At 39.5% G+C, this 16,167-nt stretch overlaps 1 pseudogene; it reads right to left on the bottom strand.

Moving 5' to 3' along the window:
* Positions 1–14,146: 14,146 nt before the first annotated feature.
* Positions 14,147–14,838, bottom strand: LOC117675305 (histone chaperone ASF1 pseudogene; annotated as a pseudogene).
* Positions 14,839–16,167: the final 1,329 nt, after the last annotated feature.

Raw genomic sequence — 16,167 nt, forward strand, 5'->3', positions numbered from 1 at the left:
AGCTACCTTGATTTGGCCTCGCCGGTTACAGGAAAGGTTGCCCCCAGAGGATACCAGACTTAATCAAGACCTTAATACGTTGGTGGCCGCTACAGAGTACTCAGCAGACGCCTCCTTAGATGCGGCCAGGTTTGTGGCTAGAGCAATGGCATCATCTGTAACATTACACAGGCTTCTTTGGCTTAAGCCCTGGAAGGCTGACTCCAAATCAAAATGGAAACTAGCCTCCGCTCCTTATCAGGGATCTTCCCTCTTTGGGGCGGCTCTAGAACAATATCGGTCGAAGGGAAAGACAAAAGGAAGGTGTTACCTGTGACATACAGCAGGCAGGAGTGTAGATTTACCCTCTATAGTCAACGGCAACCCTTTCGGACGGAGTCAGGGCCCAGGGGGTCCTATTATAATAGGTCCTTTTCACAAGGATTTGACCGTTTCACCAGTAGACAGGGCAGTAGTGACAGGGGTAGCCCACCTCCAGACAGCCTTTTAGGGGCTCAGGTTCCCATTCCATTAGACGGGACAAATGACTCTCTCCCCCTCATTCCCATTGGGGGGCGACTCCTTCATTTCCTGCCCCAGTGGGAGTTCACCACGTCCGACCCCTGGGTTCATTGGATGGTGGGTCTTGGACTGACATTAGAATTTCAAACTATTCCCAGAAATTTTTTCATTCGTTCCCCAGTGTCCCAAAACAAGGACAGACAGGACAATCTCAGGGCAGAGATACAACACCTGCTGCAAATAGGGGCAATAGAGATGGTGCCAACTTCACAGCAAGGGAAGGGAGTCTATTCAATCCTGGTTTTGGTGCCCAAGTCCTCCGGGGGGTGGAGAGCCTTCTTGAACCTCAAGCATCTCAACAAATTTATCAGGTACAAGAGGTTCAAGATGCAGTCCCTCAAGACCATTTTGGGTTGTATTCGGAAGGGGGATGTAATGACTTCAATCAATCTTCAGGAGGCCTACCTCCATGTCCCGATACACCCTCGACATCGCAAGTACCTCAGGTTTGTGTACGCCGGACGGCATTACCAGTACCGGGCGATGCCGTTTGGTCTTTCATCTGCCCTGAGGGTCTTCACCAAACTGTTGGCTGCCGTGGCAGCCTCCATTCGTCTAATTCCCATCTGCATATTATGTTACCTAAACGACATTTTGATTTTGTCCAATTCCTCTATCCAAGCACAGCAGGACATGCTGACCATTTGTCAGGTCCTGGAACTTCATGGATTCTCCATAAACCGTCAGAAGAGCCACCTACTTCCTTCCAAGTCCATCGTCCATCTAGGTACTCGGATCGACTCGGAGAAGCTTCAAGTCTTCCTTTCGGAGGAGAGACAGCGGAACATCACGGACTTGGTTCTGCATACCCTGGCCTTGAGGCAAGTGTCTCTCATAACCTTGTCTCCATTGCTTGGCAAATTTATTTCATGTTTAGGGATCGTACCTTGGGCACGACGTCACTTGAGACCGCTTCAGTGGTTCCTCCTGCCATTCCAGAGACTGGGTCAGGGGTCATCCAGGATCACAGTATCGCTTCCACCTCAGGTACGTCTGTCCCTCCTGTGGTGGGTGTTGGGAACCCTGGCACATGGCTGCCACTTTCATGAACCGTCCAGAATAGTGCTCACCACAGATGTGAGCCTCTCCGGCTGGGGGGGTCACCTGGAGACTCAGATGGTCCAGGGGCTGTGGACACAGTCAGACTCTCGGGACAATATCAATATACTGGAACTGAGAGCCATGCGACTGGCGCTGGTCCATTTTCAGCAGGTCTTGTTTCACCGACATTTCTTTGTCCTCACGGACAACATGTCGGCAAAGGCCCACATAAATCAGGAAAGGGGCACCCAATCTCTGTCTCTCATGTTGGAGTCGGAGGCATTATTGGACTGGGAACTTCACCTGCGTCACTGAGGGAGGAACATATTTCCGGGACCGCAAACATAAGGGCAGATTGGCTCAGCAGGAAACACCTGGATCTATCAGAGTGGAGGTTGCATCCGGATCTGTTTCGGGAACTGGTACAACAGTTCGGTCAACCGCTGGACCTCTTCGCTCATCAGGATGACACACAGCTACCCAGGTTTGTGACTCAATTTCCCTGCTAGGGAGCCAAGGCCTACAATGCCCTATGGTGTCCATGGCCACCAGGTCTGCTTTATGCTTTTCCCCCCCATCCCTTTCATTCCAGGGGTGATCCGCAAGCTACTGCTGGAATGTGCAGAGCTGCTTCTGGTAGCACCTCACTGGCCCCGGTGTTCCTGGTTCGCCGACCTGGTGAATCTCTCCATGCGCCGCCCGTGGTGCATTCCTCAGGACAGGATATCACTCAGTCAGGGGGCTGTGCTCCATCCAAACCCCCAGTGGCTACAGTTAGCCGTATGGTGCTTGAGCGGATCCGCCTGAGGAAGGACAACATTTCGGAGGACGCCATCCACACCATCCAGGCAGCTAGACGTCCGTCAACCATCAGGATCTATGATGCCTCTTGGAAGGCATTCTGTCTTTGGTGTGCCGCTCGCCATATTGATCCTACTTCTGCATCAGTTCCAGATGTTATAGACTTCCTCCAAGCGGGTTTCACTAAAGGTTTAGCCCCCTCCACTCTCAGACGTCAGGTGGCTGCTTTGGCGATGGTCCTGGGCTCAGGTGACACTCGGTCTCTTACCCTCGACCCCCCGCATTAGGAGTTTTCTGAGGGGGGCCACAAACCTCCAACCTCTGCCTATCCATAGATATCCCTCCTGGGACTTGTCCCTTGTTTTGAGGGCACTCACGACTTCACCATTTGAGCCTCTGGCATCAGTGAGCCTTCGGTTTTTGACCCTGAAGATGGCATTTCTCCTTGCCATTACGTCGGCACGGAGGGTTTCGGAATTGGCTGCCCTATCAATTCGTAGTGACCTATGCATTTTTAAACCCAATTTGGTTGTCCTCAGACTGGACCCCTCCTTTGTCCCCAAAGTTAATTCCGTTTTTCACAGGCAACAGGAGGTCATCTTACCTGATTTTTGCCCCCATCCTCGTCATCCCCTAGAGACTCAGTGGCACACATTGGATGTCTGGTGGGCTTTATGCCACTATATTGCCAGGACTGCCTCATTTCGTAAGTTGGAGGCACTTTTGGTTTCCTTCCATCCAGCATCCATGGGCCAAAAGGTGGATTAAGGCTTGCATCGCCTCGGTTTATAGCACTCAGGGCAGACAGTCACCAGGGCAAATTTGGGCACACTCAACCCGCAGCGCTGCCACGTCGGCTGCTTGGTCCACTCAAGCGTCCATTCTGGACATTTGTCGTGTTGCCACGTGGATGTCGCTTTCTCCATTCGTCCGCCATTACAAGATCGACTCTCTGGCTTCGGCAGAGGCCTCCTTTGGCTGGTGGGTGCTTCAGTCTGTCCACTCCCCAGGTGCTCAAAGACCTAGCCAGCCTCCCTCCCAGTAGATGGGTGCTTGGGCATATCCCACCAATGAATTGCGTAGCATCGCCATGGAAAATGGACGTTGGATTACCTGAACGTTCCTTTTCTTGGCGATGCGAAGCAATTAATCCCACCTCTCAGGCTGTCTGGGGTGGGGAGAGGGTTTTCTTGTGTTTTCTTTCTTAGATCACAGCTCCTGTTGAACACCTTTGAGAAATAACTGACGAGCCACAGAACCAGGGAGGAGTGCCCAGAGGAAAATTTAAAGGCACAGTACACTCTCAGTCCCTATCAAGCAAGAATGATAGAACCCACCAATGAATTGCTTCGCATCGCCAAGAAAAGGAACGTTCAGGTAATCCAACGTCCATTCTGTCATTGTAATCTGCCTGTCCAGAAGATCCCTGTGTGGTTCTTCTAGTTCTTGGATATCGACTTCATTAAGGTATTGTTTGATATCCTCTTTTGGAGATTCTTCCTGTTCGTATAGTTTCTGAAAAAAAATTCTTGCTATTTCTTTTTTGTCTTTGTTCCTATAGTATATTTCTCCTACATCATCCTATAGTTCATGGATTGTCCTTCTCTCTTTTTGTTGCTTCAATTTGTATACCAGCCATCGCCCTCTCTTATTTGCGTATTCAAAATGGTTTTGCTTTACAGATTTGATTTTCTTTGCAATTTCTGTTTGTGTAATCAAATTTATTTTGTGTTTGGCCAAATTTATTTTTTCTTTAATCCTCTTATTTAGAGGCTCATTCTGTAACTCGAATTCATACTTTTTGAGTTCCTTCAATAAGTTGTCTTTTTCCTGTTGTTTTGCTTTGGTTTTTTTTTCCCAAATACGATATCGTTAAGCCTCTTATGTAGGCTTTCGCCGTGTCCCATAAATTTTGGAGCGAACTTTGCTCTTTGGTGTTAATCTCAAAAAATATTCCCATTTCTTTTTCCATCATTTATATATATTCTTTACTTTTTAGAATTTCGGTGTTCATCATCCATCTCTTTTTCTTCCGATATCCTTTCCAGATTACTTTTATCGGATTGTGGTCTGCCCATGTGTTTGTCATTATTTCTATTTCTTCTAAGTCTTTCCTGAGATCTGTTGACATCCAGGCCATGTCTATCCTGGACCAAGATAAGTGTGGATTGGAGTAGAAAGTATACTGTTTTTTATCTTTATTTATTTCCCTCCACGCATCTTGGAGGTAGAATTCCTACACCATATCCTTGAAAGTGTCCGGCAAGGTGTTTTTTTTTGGTTTTATTTTTCCTGATACTACAGTAATCTTTTTCTATGTCTGAAATTGCATTGAAGTCACCTATAATAGTCTAGCTCTTTTACTTTGTCATGTATGTTTGGGAAGAAAGTATGTTGATTCTCATTTGGTGCATAAATTGAGATTAGCAATATTGTCTTGGATTCCGTTTGTATCTCCACCATTAAAACTCTTCCCTCTCTGTCTCTGTATATCTGTTTTGTTTTTAGATGTTTCCTAATGTAGACTGCAATGCCTCTTATTTTCTGGTCAACCAGTGAGGTGTAAAGGTTCCCTAGTCTTCTATTTTCTAGTATCTGTTGGTGTTGTTTTTTAATGTGGACCTCCTTTAGATTTATGATATCCATTCCTAATTTTTGTAGTTTGGTAAGTGTCCGGGTTCTTTTAGCAGGGGCGTTTAATCCATTAATGTTGATCGAAATCATCTTTATTTCCTGTTCCATTTTTCTTCCTATCTAGTTGTTGTCTTTACTTTCCTGGTGTTTCTTGTTATTCTTTATGTTTTCCTCCTTGCTCCTTCCCTCTCTTCTCTTTCTCTTTCCAATCTTCTCTTCTCTTCCTGTTCTATTTAACTAGGAAATTGTAATAATTGAGATACTATTAATTGTATATTGTGTTGAAAGCAGAAATGGTTAAGTTGTGATTTGGAGAAATATATGGGGGAAATTATTTGGTTTATTATTATTGGTAAATAAAATTAATTGATTTGTAAGAAATCGGATTGCATGGAAATAATTGGAATATTCATGTTCATATTGATTAATATAAAAAAAAGATAGTTATATAACTAATTGATTTATATTAAAATGTTGAATTTGTATTAAACAACTGTATTACATAATTACATAATTAACCAATGTGAGGATGGATATAAAAATAGATGACAATGCAAAGGGGTATAATATAGAATAGAAGGGAAAAATGAATTTGATTAAGATTAGAGATGAGGATGAAGGGTAATATTGGTTTTTAAAAAAAATAGATGAGGAATAAATATGGCAAAAAGGAAATATAGAAATTGTAAATTTAATTGAAATGACTAAACACTGTTTAAATTTGTGAACCGGCCAAATACTCTGTTCAAAGAAAATACATTGTATGTTTGTATGTGTGTTTCTAATTATTGCTATTTATTCATATTTGTTCTCTTTTATTCTTTAAAGTTTAACCATTCATTCTTTATCTTAATATCTTTATATTTATTTGGGGTTGGTTTTCTTCCCTTTCATCTTTTTTATTGTACAGCAATCTTTCTCCTCAAACCTACCACCTCTCTCTTTTCTTCCCTTCTTACTTTCTCTCCCCCCCCTTCTTCTCCTCCCTACTTCCTCTTCCTTTCTCCTTCTCCTCCTCTCTTCCTCCCTCTCTTACCCTCACTCCTACTCTAATTTCCCTTCCCTTCCTTCATCCCTGCTGTATCCTTTTATGCATATGGACTACTCAGAGGGCTGAAAAAGTTATTTTTGACTGGTCCTCGCACTTTTGACCAGTCCTCGAACTTACGAATGTCCTCACATTTTACGTTTTTGCCCTATCTTGTCACCATGGTGAAGAGAAGCAGTTGTGAAATGAATGACACGGTTGTTAAGAATGCCGCAACGGGCAAAAATGTGAGGATGGTCATAAGTGCGAGGACCGGTCAGAAATGACTTTTTTCAGCCCTCTGAGTAGTCCCTATGCAGATAGCCACGCCCACCCAGTCACATGACCAGCTAGCCAGGCCTACCGGTCACATGGCCAGCTAGCCACGCCCACCCAGTCACATGACCAGCTAGCCAGGCCTACCCGGTCACATGGCCAGCTAGCCACGCCCACCCAGTCACATGACCAGCTAGCCAGGCCCACCCAGTCACATGACCACCAAGCCACACCCCCAATTAAGCCACGCGCACAGAACCGGTTGTTAAAAAAATTGAATCCCACCACTGCTTATACCTAATAAGAATTTAAGAATCTCACCAGACTAAAGCAGTACTCTTCTAACCTCATAGATATGCCCTGGGAGATTCTAGGATATGACTATCCTGAACCTTTTGCTCCCTCCCCCGTCCAGTTCAGGACTGTGCAGTTTCTTATTTTGGACCTCTCCCTGGAATGCATTACCTCTTCCCTGGGAAGCTAAGGTGCTATTGCTGAGCCCTCCCTCCCAAATCCTTTTCCAGCTGCATATTCCATCACATCATGTATTTGTATTTGTGAATCTGATTAGAACCTGTGTCAAAAATGTTTACTATTTATAAAAACCAATCTTATGAGTTTTGTTGCAATGATGTTTAGGTATAATAGATGCTACAGAGTGCTTTAGTTGACCTATAACTTCAGAGAGACATCTAAGAATGTTTTTATACATGCTCCCTCCATCTAGATTTGACAATTGTGCAGTATTCTTTAAAGGGCTAAATGTTGGAATGCAATTCTGCTGTAATGTTCTTTATATAGAGGTTTTGACCCTAATTGTTTTCGGATTTCTTTTAACTGAAAGAAACTAACTTCTGAAGATTTCAGGTTATATTAAAGGTGCAATCCAGGCAAAGTTATGAGCTGTTAACATCTAGTGTAGGGGTCCCCAACCCCCGGTCCATGGACCAGCACTGGGTCATGGTATGCCAGAAACTGGGCCGTGCAAACAAATAAAGACCCATCTGCGGGATGGAGGCAGCATGCAAAACCATGCCCCCTGTGGTCCACGGAAAAACCTTTCTCAATGGAACTGCTCCCTGATGCCCAAAAGGTTGGGGCCAGTGAAATAAACAAAATCCTTTTTGTATTTCCGTATGGCATTCTAGTTCTTCATTATCTTCATTTTGCAATTATTTGGAAATTATGTTACATTGCCAGTAGTATTATAATCTATAAAGAAAGAGATAAAAAATAACTAATCTATAGAAGCTTTTCATAATACATATATAATTTTTCACAGTTGGCTTCATTTAAGCAAAGAAAATATTTTGATGAATAGTATTAGAAAACTTTGCTTTTCTCCCGCCCACCCCACAAAATCTGTTCTTTAAAACTCGATGCTAACAACGACCTACCTGCTTTCTTTAAGTGCATTATAGGTCATGCAATCTACAGAAGAGTTCCAAGTTTTTGAGATTAAAATTTGTTTGGAAAGCAGAAGTCCTAGTAGTTTATTGCATTGGACAAGGGTTTTATAGGAATGAGTTTATAATGTTGGTATCCTTACACGTTGTATACAAGTCATGTCAAAAATTCAGAACCTATCACAGAAACTGATGCTGTGTCAGTATTACTTTGGGGAGGCTGAGTGTTACAGAGTGTTTTGGCTGATTACAGCAGTACTTTATTCAAAAGGTAGAGGATTCTTTTACAACTGTATTTATTTCACACAGCAGTACTTTATTCAAAAGGCAGAGGATTCTTTCATAACTGTACTTATTTCAAAAGCACCTGTAAAACACTTGTTAGCACTTACGTTTTGCTGCCAGCAAGACATTTGTAAGAGATGATGGTTCCCCTGTAATCTGGACTACTTGTACAGTTTTGTTGTCACCAAGTTAAATGATAAACTAGTATCTCAGAATTTAATCAATTTCAACCAGGGGTGGGTTCTACTTACCTTTACTATCGGTTCACAACGGAATCGTTGTGGCAGAAGAAAAAATAAAACAATATTTGGAGAAAGCTGAACTACCCACAGTACCTGAAATAGTGAAGGTTATGTTAAATGAAACAATAACGATGATGGAATTAACAGAAGCAATTAAGAGACAAAAACCAGTGAAACACCAGGACTAGATGGATTACTGGCAGAACTTTATAAATGCCTACAAGATACTTTAGGTATTCCCAATGTTAGAAGTTTACAATGAAATATTGTTAGAGGCTGAAATACCAAGTTGTGGAGGGAAGCAAATATAACTCTAATACCGAAAGAAGAATCACAAAGTACACAGATAAAAAAATTACAGACCAATATCACTATTAAATGCAGATTACAAGATATATGCTTCAATAATTGCAGGGAGATTAAAATGATTCTTGAATGAATTTATACATCCAGACCAGAATGGATTTTTACTGAAACACAAATTAAAAATAATATGAGAATTATCCTGAACACGCTGGAGTATTATGGAGTACATTGCGAAAAACAAATGGCATTGATATTTTTAGATGCACAGAAAGCATTTGATAACGTAAACTGGCAATTCATGTTACTACAATGAAAATACTGTATTTTTCAGACTATAAGACGCACTGGAGTATAAGATGCACCAAGATTTCAAAGAAGTAAAGAAGAAAAAAAAAGTTTTTGCTCTCCCCGGCCCCTAGGAACACTCTGCAGGCCTCCCAAACCCTCCTTGGGTCCCGTTTTTGCAAAAATGAGCCCGTTTTTTGCACAGTTCCCTTTATTATTTCCTCTGTCCCCTTTACTATTTATATTAACATTGAAAGTATTAAATAGAAGTATTAGAAAAGATCCAGAAATAAAAGGAAAGGAAATAAAAACAGAAAAATACTAATTATAGGCATTTGCAGATGACCTGGTGTTCATTTTAGAAGAACCACTGGAAACTGTACCCAAGCTAATAAAAATGATAGCAGAATATGGTGAAGTGGCAGGACTGAAAATGAATAAAGAGAAAACTAAAATATTAGTCAAAAATGTTACAGAGAAACAAACAAACAAACAAAAAAAGAGCTGGTGGAGAAGATACATATTCAGATAGTGAAGAAAGTTAAATATTTAGGAATTCAGTTAACAGCAAGATGTGCAACTATTAAAGAAGATACCTATATGAAATTGTTAAATTAAATTAAATTAGACTTGGAGAAATGGGAAAATCTGCAGCTATCGATGATAGGAAGAATAGCTACAATAAAAATGAATATCTTGCCGAGACTATTATTCTTATTTCAAACATTTCCGATAAAACTAGAAAAAAAATTCTTTGAAGAACTAAACAAAATGATATTAAGATATATTTGGCAAGAGAAAAAAGCAAGAATAAAATTGAAACTGCTACAAAGGGGGCTTTGGGTAGCCAGATTGGGAGCTATATTACCAGGCCGCTGCACTTGCCTGGGAGGAAAGAATGGGTAAATTTGAGACATAAAAGATTATTACATTTGCAGGGGCATGATCTCCAACTGGGGTGGCATGCTTTTTTATGGTATGGCAAAAATAAAATACATGGATACTTTCAAAGACATTTTGTTAGAAATGCATTATTGTTAGTATGGGGAAAAGTTAAAGAAAGACATTATATGAAAATACCAATCTGGCTCTCCACAATGGAAGCAGTGATACACCCTAATGTGATTTATGTGGAAAAAAATTGTAAGATATAAGGACATTTTGAATGAGGAACTCAAATCTAAACAAGAACTGACCAAGCTAACGATGTCAATGGCCTATAAGGAGAATTTATATAAAATGTTTTATAGGTGGCATCTACCACCAGCAAGATTAGCAAAAATGTATGAAAATTTATCAGCTAAATGTTGGAGGTACAATCAGATACCAGGTTCATACTATCATACGTAGTGGACATGCTCAAAGGCAAAAAAATATTGGACTAAAATACATTCTTGGCTAGAAAAAATGATAAAGCAACATATAGATTTGAAACCAGAGATATTCTTGTTGGGTATATAACCAGAACAGTATGACAGAGGGAAAATATATTTAATTTTACATGTATTAACGGCAACAAGAATTGTGTTTGTACAACAGTGGAAAAACGAAGAGATCCCTACAGATGAAAGGGTTATAAAAAATATTAGAATATGCTGAGATGGACAGATTAACACTTAAAATAAAAGAAAAGGAAGAAACAGAATACTTTTTGACATGGGACTTTTTTTACCAATGGTTAATGAATCAGAGATTACAATCTAAAAAGATGTAAAAGCTAATAAGAACTTTTGTATTGAAAACCTTGTAAGGTAGATAAACTAATTGTATTACTATTTTGCGATTATTACTGATACGTTTATTATGTTTATTATTATGATTAATGTTGATCAATATGGCATTTCTACTTAAAATTAATTGTGCCCAGACAACACTCTCTTCAGATAGATATGGATTTTTTTATGTGATATAAAAAAATGTATTAATAAAACATATATTAAAAAAAAGAAGTTGTGAGTGCACCATCACCTGAGGCTTTCAAAAAGAGACTGGACAACCATTTGTCTGAAATAGTGTAGGGCCGTGATGGTGAACCTATGGCACGCATGCCAGACATGGCACGCAACGCCCTCTCTGATGGCGCACGAGCCGTACCCAAGTTCAGGTCTCCTGCGCATGCGTGCATGCCTCCCGCCAGCCAGCTAGTCTTTGGGTCTCTGCCTCATATGCGTGGGGGCATGGGGCATGCGAGGGGCTGTGTGCACATGCATGGGGGACAGGGCACTTGTGTGTGGGACGGAACGCATGCGTGGGGCCATGCACACATTGCAATTTAGGGGTTCCAGCATGCACATGCATTTACGTGCATACACACACGCTTTGGGCACTCGGTCCTAAAAAGGTTAGCCATCACTGGTGTAGGGTCTCCAGTTTGTACATGGGGTTGGACTAGAAGATCTCCAAGGTTGCTTCTAACTTTATTATTTTATGTTCTATATTCTCTCTTGGAGCTCGAGGGCAGTTATATCTATGCTGACAGGTCAGTATCTACTAGCAAAATGTTGCATTTGATAGATGCACAAAGGAATGAACAGGGGCTGTGACCAATTTTTTTTTATTTATTTATTTATTTTTAATTTGATTTATATGCCGCCCTTCTCCGGAGACTCAGGGCGGCTTACAGTGCGTTAAGCAATAGCCTTCATACTTTTGTATATTTATACAAAGTCAGCTTATTGCCCCCACAAACTGGGTCCTCATTTAACCTACCTTAGAAAGGATGGAAGGCTGAGTCAACCTTGAGCCTTGGAGAGATTCGAACCAGCAGTAAATTGCAGGCAGCTGTGTTAATAACAGGGTGCTTTAAACCACTGTAGTACCAAGGCTCTACCAAGACCAATCACTTATACATCTTGATATTATAAAGTGCAGAGGTGGTAAACTCCAGTGAATTCTGGAATTGGCACACAGAAACCAAAGCACTACAGCTGAGAAAGCAAAGACCCAATTGCTGTAATATCATTGAAGCACTTGCAGCTGAAGCTCCCTGAATTTCATCCCTCCGAGATATAGATAGGTCTCCACCTATGAGGAGTGAAAAATCAGGTATACACATGAAGATTCCAATTAACTGCTTCCAATTAACTCAAAGCCTATGCATGGGGATCTTCTCAACTAATGATCAGCACCTGGGTAGAACTAGCTAAAGTTCAACAGCATTTGGTGTGTGTGCGGGGTGTGTGTGGACTTACAGTAGTTTGCTTGTGGTTACATAACAACTCTAAACTGATCCCTCTTTTAACTTCTTCTCCTGTCTCTGCCAGCCTTTCTCCTATGCCACCAAGGTCATCTGACAGAATATGCTCCTCCTATTTTCCCCTCCCTTATATTTCAGGAGAATGAATTGCCATGATAACAGGCTTGGCCCAGTTCCTGGGATAATGCCTAGATAATGCCTATTGGTAGGCAATTCTCAACTTTATGGAAGATCTTGGAAAAGATCTTTGGGACAGGGGCAAAGTCATATAAAGAACTCAATTTCTGATGTCATTGAGCTGTGCCAAAGCTAGAAAACCACTTTACTTCTTACAGATTTTGTTTCTTTTAGAGTTCTATCTTCTCGTTTGTCTCTTACCTACCCTACAATATTAGACATTCTGAAAATATTAACACCGAGGTTTAAATCAGAGTTCATGCCAAAGGCCTCATTAATACTTTTCACATATTCAAAGATTTGTTTTAAGTGTTGTTGTTGTTTTGTTTACTTTGCTTTAAAAATTGTCTGGAAGTTTTTTCAATAGTCAAATTTGAATATAAAGAAAGATTTAGAGAGGTGATCCTGGATTTCTTAAAATATTGGGTTAGTAGATAGATGCATCTTAATATAATTAAGATTTAACTCCAAGGCCGACTTATATTTTAAACTTAAATTGCTATTTACATTCACACTATTTTTATGACATTGAATATATATTTACAATAGGGTATTGATCAAGATTTTTATTGCATAAATTACAAGTGCCTTAAGAAAGATGGATTTAATTTTCTAAATATTCATAGTTTATTTTAATGTAAATTATTAGCTGGTATAAGGAATGTAATAATTCATTTGAGGAATTTGTTTTTCACTCCATTGAAGTATTGACAAAAATTTGGATCGTTGCTGATTTGAGGATCAGATTTAATATACATATAATGCTGCAGAGAATATGACACATATTAGTATATATAGTTTTGATTCTTTTACTGTGAAAAGCTTTCATTATGGGATACTCTCCAATTTAAAAATATCTGAAAAATCCTTTCCTCAAATCAATTGGCCTGTCATAATACTATTACTTAGATCAACATAGCTTTGATAAGACAATTTTAAACACTTTTCTAGAGATTGAAATCACAGGTGATACTTGGCAGAGGTATTTGTTATTTGGATTATTTCATCCCTCTGGTATTACAAATTGGAAGTTCCATATCAATTAGAGATTTTGTGGAATCAATAGGAATCTCCAAAGGCAGTAATCCATTAATAAAAGAAGCAGAGTGAATCAGGTGAAATAGGTATTAATTATGTACGCAACCTTGGAGTAACAAACTTGAATGCCTTGTTTGTGCAAATCAATGGAGGCTTGTTTTAAAGAATGTTAAATTGGTCCCCTTTGATTTTAAAACAAGGTTTATACACCAACAAAAATCTTATTTTTATATATTGGGCACATCAGAAAATATTTAATGATTAAACTTTCCACAAACATGTAATCTGTCAGTATAAGTGCTACAGTTTTGTCTAAAATTCAGTGTTCTTAAAATAACTTTAGATTTATTATTGCATGTCAAAAATACTAAATTCTTCTGACTATATTGCCAATGTTTAGCATCAATCAAGACATCAAGAATTGAAGACTATGCTTCAGACCAATTGAATTATTGTACAATACAGAAATATAAATGTTCACCTGATTAATAGCAGTTGATTGTTGTTGTTTTATTTTACAACCCATTGTTTACATTCTCTCTCCCATACACACAGACTGAGTATTACTGTATGTGGGCATATATATTTGTGTGTGTATCTAGTTTTATTTTGAAAAAATAAAGTATTTTTAAAAGTTACTATAATTTTTAGTTTTTTTAATATTCCCTGAAAGATACTGTATTACAAGGAATATAACAAATCCAGAAGGACAAAACATTCTTGAACATAGGCCTCTAAAGCAAACCTTTTGTAACCATGCAGAAAAGTGAGTTCACAAAAAATGCTGAACCATATCTGTTTAAACATTGTTTATTGAATAAGTCAAAATTGGCTGGATTTATACAAATTCTAAATTATAAATCCCTTTTTTTAAACTCAAAAATAGTTTTATTTGTACATCCACTCAAATACTTTTCCTTATAAACTTTCTACAGGGTGTGTGTTCTTTAAGCAATTTTCACATTTTTTAAATATGTAATTCCAAAGAAAATGTTTCCATGATGGTTGTGTTCTGTGTACTGTGTGTGTTTAGAGCTCAACATATAACATAGTGCAGAAGGTCACATGCAGTCCATATGAGATTCCAACATGATATTTAGAGAGTTTTCAGATGTTGGCCACCCTTTTGAGGCTGAAAGCAGGACATCTGTAAAGGATTGACTGGAGGTTTGGGTTACTGCTCTCGGCATCTGTCAGTTTTTCAGTGTTGTCCTCCCAATTAATATGAAATCTTGTGACTCTGGGATTAGATGCCAAAATATTCCTCTGGATCTTAGAAAAGTCCAGCTTTACTGGAGGGTTTTCCCTCAATTCTGTTTCAGTATATTCATTGTTTACATAATACCCAACTCTGATAAATTCTTAACCTCTGTAAGCGCAGGTGATCAAGACAACCGTTACACCTACAGCATCTGCATCAGGAATAAATCCTGGATTAGGAGCATCTGCCTGAAATACAAACATATGTCTTCCTGCAGGAACAGGGCCTACTAAAACTGAATCTAAAACTTGATCATATTCCTCACTTTCTGCTGAGCCCACATAAACAATTTTCCATTCCAAATTGAAAATTAGTTGGGTGGGGTGGGTAATTGAAGTTTCAATTTCAAATTCAAATTACAGCACCAATTCTCCAACACCACCTCCTCCACCCACAGGGAAGAGAGAAGACAAGGAAGGGGCTCTTTGGCCGCCAGTTAAGTCCCAGTTTGCAAGGCTTGAATTGACTTGGTGATTTTATTTCACTACCAAAGGGAATGAAAACTGGAATTGCTCGCATTTTTAACTCCCAACCTGCAAGGTCCGATAACCGAAGCCCTAAATTATAAATCCTGATGCCAACATTCTGAATTTACAAACCACAATGCCTAAGTGACTGAACACAGTACTGATATGAATTTGACAGTAGAGTTCAGTAAAGAAGAGGAACACTAAATGATTTAAAGGACTGAGAACTAAGCTATGTTGAGTGAATGGTCATCTTCTGAATAACTGCTGATTACAAAGGGCATATCCTGAGATCTGCTCATTGCTCTTTGTGAATGATTGTATAATTTCTCCATGCTAAGCAAATAAAGGCAGAGGGAGTGAATAGAGAGAACAAATAGGAGTTTGAAGGGGGAGTTCAAGGGAGAGGTTCCAAACAAATTTCCCCTTTAAGTTGACAAAGTATACTTGGCTAACCTGAAAAACATGAGAAAGAAACATGAGAAAATAAAAAGCTTTTGTATTGACTCTGCTTAAGAATCAGAAGTAAATATAAATGGTCATAACCTGCAATGTGTATAGTATGCTTTTGTTTGTGCCTGAAAACAAATGCATGCTAGAAAAGGTAAAATTAAGAGGCTTGGAGAACCAAGAGGCCATACTTTGTTTCTTAAGAGAAGGTGGACACATTTATTAGATTGAACAAGCAGATCACTTCAGTAAGAGCTCATCAAAAGGCTGCCTTTCACAAGAAAAAAATCTGACAAAGAAGCAAACCTAATGATTGAGAGTGAAAGCCAGAAACAAGAGATAGAAAATATTCTGTAGCACAAAAACAAAGAATTTGCTTTTAGTCCTGTGCTAAAGAAACAAGATTTAGATCTGATATGAAAGAACAAAAAATTGGGCTGAATAGACAATATGAGGCTGGAGTTTTGAAAAATAGAGGGAATGGATTTACTACTTTTAGCAAGACCAATAGGACAATTCTTCAAAGGCTGATTGATTGGTTAAGTGCCATGAAGTCATTTTGATTCTATCAACCACATAACTGTAGATAAATTTGGTCTCTAACCAGTTCTTTCAAGTCTCCCAATGGTGCACCATTGCCACCATAACTGAGTATATCCATTTGCTGCTGATTGTCCTTCTCATTCCCTCCATCTTTTCCAGCATTAGAGTCTT

Source organism: Pantherophis guttatus, chromosome 1, assembly GCF_059756535.1.
Source record: "Pantherophis guttatus breed Tessera chromosome 1, ASM5975653v1, whole genome shotgun sequence".
Lineage (NCBI taxonomy): Eukaryota > Metazoa > Chordata > Lepidosauria > Squamata > Colubridae > Pantherophis > Pantherophis guttatus.